This window comes from Echinops telfairi, unplaced genomic scaffold, assembly GCF_000313985.2.
Source record: "Echinops telfairi isolate 266 unplaced genomic scaffold, ASM31398v2 ScPeMD7_3533;HRSCAF=4204_0, whole genome shotgun sequence".
In the NCBI taxonomy this organism is placed as follows: Eukaryota; Metazoa; Chordata; class Mammalia; order Afrosoricida; family Tenrecidae; genus Echinops; species Echinops telfairi.
The window spans coordinates 20,817,216-20,823,215 of record NW_022107431.1 but is presented as its reverse complement, the minus strand read 5'-3'; positions in this window follow the sequence as shown (position 1 = coordinate 20,823,215).

Sequence of the window (6,000 nt, the reverse complement as noted above, 5' to 3'; positions counted from 1 at the left end):
ACTAGTTATAGGGAGTTATTCTAAAGTATTCCTGGTGATACATTGTTTAAAGTGCTTAGCTGCTAACCGTAAGGTTGGCAATTGAACTCAAGTTATTCGGTGACAGAAAGACATGGCTGTTTGTGTCTGTAACTATTACTGCCTTGGAAACCACATGCAAGAGAAAGATGGGACTCTACTCCTGTAAGGAGTTGATTTGCCATCGGATTGAGGGCAGGGAGTTTGGTTCTGTTTTTGATTGGAAACTCTATGGAGGAGTTCTACTTTGCCATATGACAAAGTATATCATTGTATCTGAATGTAAAACTCTGAGCTCTAAATTTGTGGAAGGCTATGGTTTCTGTAGGAGCCCTGGTGGTATAGTGGTTACCCATTGGGCTGCTAACTACAAGGTCAGCAGGTCGAAACTTCCAGCCGTTCTTTGGAAGAAAATGAGGCTTTCTACTCCTGTAAAGAGTTACAGTCTCAAAAAGAGCCACAAGGGCAGTTCTACCATGTCCTGGAGGGCCACTATGAGTTGGAATTGACTGGATGGGATTAAATCAGTCAATGAGGGAGTCAGCGAGTAAGTGAGGTCTCATGGCCATGAGTCTTGAACTGACTGCCTTGTTCTCAAAACTAAACTTAACTCACTGCCAAGAGTTGATACCAACTCATAGGGACCCCGTAGGACAGAATAAAACTGCCACTGTTTCCAAGGCTGTAACTCTTTACAAGAGTAGAAAGCTCAACTTTCTCCCAGGGAGCAGCTGGTGGTTTCAAACTGCTGACCTTGCAGTTAGCAGGCTAGCTTGGGACCCTTCCAAAACCACGGCTCTCTAAACTAGTCTTGTAAGCTCTTCTGTCTAGCATGATGCATAATTCCCAGTCATTGTCCCAATCCTGTTTCGGTTGTCTTGCCTCAACAGTGATGTATTGATCTGCCACTAGTCATGCTTTTACAACTGGCTTCCTTGTAAAGATGACCTAATTCAGCTGCCTGTTTTTGGTAAGTCCTTGGATGTCCTTATGGTCATCTGCTGATGGCCTTCCGCATCCGAGTGAATTGTCTCTGTCTTGTCCCCAAACCCCCAAACCAAACTCACTTCCAATGAGTTGATTCTGACTCACAGTGACCCTGTCCTTTCCTTTTTTCCCCTTGAAATCAGATTCTGAATTTTTCTCTCTCATGTGGATGTGTTCGTGTGGCATTAAGTTCTTGTAGAATGTAAGTGTCTCAGTGGTAGAGACAGCACTATTTAGTCCCCTGTGTATAGGAGGATTGTCACAGTGACTGCAGCAATGAGCTCACTCGTAGCAATAGTTGTGAGGATGACACAGTTGGTGGTTTGAACTGCTGAACTTGTAGTTAGCAGAATAATGTGTAATTACCACGGTGCCTCGGATTTTACAACAGCGGCATCAAAATATCCTAGGCTGGCCACTAGTAAAGCAAAGATTAGGAGAGACTAAGAAGAAAGGCCTGGTGATTTTGTTCTGAAAACCATCTAATGGAGACCCTATAAATCAGAACAGAATGTTCTTCCATATAGAGCTGGACGAAGAACTCACCACACGGCAGTGGATCAGCGTGCTCCCTGCATTGTAAGCACGGCATGGAACCAGGTCGTATTTCATTCTGCTTCACATGGAGTTTCCAGGGTTGGAACCAATTCGGTGGCAACGAACAACACACACATATTAAGTGCTCAATAGACAGTTGTTGATAGGAATAGAATTTGATTTAGAGGCCTGAACGTTTTGTTCTGACAAAGGGAGGCTACATGCCTTGTTACCATAGAATCTTAAAAATAAATATGAAGTCCGATCTTACTTCACAATGTGAAATCAAGTCTCAGACGGGGGAGGTGTCCTTTCCTTCCCCTTCACCGTAACACAGTAATTGAGTTCCTGACGGTGGGGCCCACTATGAAATATTCACTTGCAATTTACATTGAAATGTCAAATAGCATTATTTGGGAATATTCAGGATAACTTGGGAAGGTATTTAATAGAAAGACCTTCCAGAGGGGAAAAGTTTGTCTACATCAAATGAAATTGAATGCACCGGTAGAACTTTTCAAAGTCAGATGGACAGAAGGGGTGCTCCAAACTTGGGGACAGGATGAGGAAGCATCTTCATTTTGGATGGTGAGATGTTGGTGGATTATAAAATACCTCACACTTATCTTAAATGCTTACAATCCAGGTAAACATGAAAAGCAACATTGAACTGATGAAATATGAGCTGCATGCTAGAAGTTATCTCAAAAACCGGTGGTTCGGGCATGAAGTAAGTGTTGCATGCCTGCCAGGTTGGGCTTGGCCCTGCTTAGGTAGAAGGATGGCTGCACACAACATGAGTTTCCCAGGGAGCCCACAGGGTCATTTGGCAGGATCTTGATGAGAAATGAGCTGAGATCGTCACAAGCCAATGCCTCTCAACCACTGGGCACTTTAAGCTCCCAAGTCTGCTTCCAAGTCTGCTTCCTCCTGGGGCTTTTCACGATCTCTCAGCTGCAGCATTGCCATTGCTAAAATTCATTCTGACCTGCTGGAGGCCGGGGTGCAGACCACCTTCCGTTTCTCAGTTTCCAACAGTCATTAAGGTTGATCTTCAGGTTGCACCTCTGGATTGGAACTTCAAATCTTGATAACCGAGGTAGGGCTGAACACCAGCCTATCACATACAGATCGTGCAGATGTGGGCCTGTCCCTGAAGCTTCGTCACCTCCTTCTGTAAGGAGAAGACAGAGAAGGCCATAGTGCTGACAAGACTGAAAAGCTTAATGTGTAGGAAGTGCCAAGCATCCAAGAGAGGCTTAATTAAAGTAAATTCTTATGATGTTCCTTTTGATTTTCCCCTGGAATGTGATACACACGTTGGGACACTTGGACCAGTCCACATAAGAGCTAGAAGAGACTTGTTTTGTTGTTTTGGTCTGAGTTAAATGTTGGAAAGAGAACGTGGAAAAGATAGCTTTCTAATGAATTCCAGTTAGTAGAGCAGCCAAATAGTGGAGGGGTAGAGCTCCCTAGCTAAGGTTTCAGCATTCACTTCCATCACTCACTGTTCAGGTCGTATTGGGGAAGTTGTTGAAGGTCTCTGTGCTTCAGTTCCCTCATCAATTTAGTAGCCAGATCACAATGTAACTGTGAAGGTTGAACAAGGCAACATGTTTACATTCTTAGAAGACTGCCTGCTTGGCATACAGTAAACGTGAGTGTGTATGTATCAGTACTAATATTATGATCATAAAAGCATTTCTGCAAAGCTAGTTTAAAAGTGAGCATCCTAGCAATTGAGAAGGCTGGGGTCCTTTCTACCTCAAAGCAAGTGGATAAGCTCTGCACCTTGGCACTGTGGGGGGCTGGGTCCTATCTATCATTCATATTCTCTGGATTCTTGCCTTGGTAATGATCTGATGGTGGCTGCCTCAGCAAGTATTTACTAAAATTCAGATATTCTTATGTTGGACAATATGAATGGAAGATAGAATTTCAGCTCTACCAAAGCCGCCCACTGAGATTGACTTCAGCCTTTGGACCACTCTTTGGGATGCTCCCCTAATCATTTGACCATTTAAAGATTCTCTGTGTTATCGTTTTCTGTATCCCGCAGAAGAGACAGGACCTGAATGGTGAGCCCACTTCACAACTTAAACTCCGGCCTGACCACGTGAAGGAACTGGCAAGCCCTGGAAGTGGTTAGAACATTAGGCTCAACATCAGGCCAATAGAAGCATGTGAAGTCCGAGTTTTGACAGGGTGCTATTTGGCAGTTGGTATATTCAGAAAGGCCTCCCAGAAGTCAGTGTCTTAAAGAAACTAAGGTTTTCAAAGGTGCAGCAGAACAATTAGCATAATTCCACGACCTTAGATTAAGGGGTTGTCTAAGATATTTTTTTTCAAACGTGGTGACAAAGGATAGAGAATAAATAGTTCTTCAGAGGGATTTTCCAGGAAAAACTAAACTGGCTGGGGTTAATGTCCAGAGGTAATGGACTCTCCTCGTGGGTCATTAATTCCCAGGAATTGGCCTGGGCTTCAATTGCTTTTGCTTAAGTAAACAATAAATAACACCACACAGATATGTAATGAACTATAAAACGACCACTTCTCAACCTGCATTGTAGATATGCCCGAAGCACACAGAAGGCAGCCTTCTATTAATCACCTCCCAACTTGATTGATTAGTTTCAATCAGCACCCTGTCCCCTGTTTTCATTTAAAATAGATTGATTTCATACTTATGAGGTTAGGGAATAGAATCATGAATGTTAGGCCGAGTAAAAATGGGGTCTCGGCTAGAGTCATTTTTACACCCTCCCCATTTATCTCGTTCTCTCTCATTTCTCTCTTGCACTTTCTGACCCTCTGTCTCAATTAGTTGTAACGCATACCAGGTCCTGGCAATGCCAAGATTTGTGCTGATAATATTGCTGAGTGGAAAGTAAATGCGTCTTCTAAGAGCAAGGCCTAATTTCAAATGATTGGTAATAAAAGACCTTACAATATGTCCAGCACTGTCCTCCGCCCTCTCCCAGTCATCTTGCTCAGCCTGGAACCCAGACCAGTGTTTTCCTCTCCATGAAGCCCGTCCTCTGTTTGCTCCTCACTCCTCTCTTAGTTCTCCTCCCACCTCAGTGAACACTCTTTCTCAGTCTTTTCTGTCTCACAAACTTCTGATCATTGGAATACCTCAGGGATTCATCTGCATATCTCATCTTTTATACCCATTCTTACCCTTCCGGCTCTTTCTTCCACATCCCTAGCTTGAAGCACTGTTGATACCCTGATTTGTTATTAGCTCCAACCTTCCACCAAATTCTGGGCTCATAGTACATTGACTGTGTGGTTAGTTGCTGTGGAGTTGATCCCAAGTAATGGTGTTCAATAGAATGCAATGTTGCGCGGTCCTTTGCCATCTTCATGATTGCTGGTGTATTTAAGTCCATGGTCATGGCTGGTGTGTCAATCATTCTCATCGAGGATTTTCCTGTTTTCATCTGCTTTTTACAATCCAACCAGGATGTCCTTTGCTAGCAATTGGCCTTTTGTGATGAGAAGCCCAAAGAAAGCAAGCTAAATTCCTTCTATCCTCACTTCAAAGGAACATTCTTATTTTGTGATTGATGGGTTTGTTCTTCTGGGAGTTCATGAGATCATGAGGGGGCTTCAGGAAGTGGGTAGAAGAAACTCCCATTATCTTTTAGTTACACTTTTCCACACAATTTTTAATACCCTTTTCCAACCCTATCTGAATCCATCGGTCGGTCCTGTCTTCCTCGCCCATTGCCTTTGCATTCATGTGAGGTGATTGAAAAGACCATGGCTTAGGGCAGGGTCATCTTTGTCCTCACAAATGGGCTTTTTTACATGGTTGCTCAATAGATTTCTCCACAATAAAATGTCTATAAGTGAAGCCCAAGTGTTCCAAGACCCCTTCCCCCAGGCCACCACAAAGTGTTCCTTCCGTCGACTTCCCCTATCTGTCAATGCACCTCACCTCCGGTCTATCTCTTCCTCTGCCCCCAACCCTAAGCTTCAGCCTTTGATTTGCTCTTGTTCCTATTGACTACATTGTGTGTTACTAGGAGCCACTCACAGTGATCCCGTGTACAACAGAATAGACCAGGGCCCAGTTCCACACCTGCTATGTGCATTCCTACCTTGGCAGCCACTGTGTCAATCCATCTCCTCCGCAGTCATATTTTGAGTGTCTTCCAATGTGTGGGGCTCGTTTTCCTAAACTATACCAGACAATAGTCCACTGCTGGAAACGCCACTGAAACCTATCCACCATGGTGACCCTACTGGTATTTGAAATACTGGTGGTATTGCTTCCAGCATTATAGCAACAGGTTAGTCCCCATAGTGTGACAAACTGACAGATGATCAGTGGCTGTCCTCCAAATCCACCAGCAAATTTGGTCTGCTCTGCTTTTAAAATAACACGTTGATCAGGTCTTTTCTCAAGAAGTCCTAAATGAACAGGACTTACCCATACAGAGCAGCTAT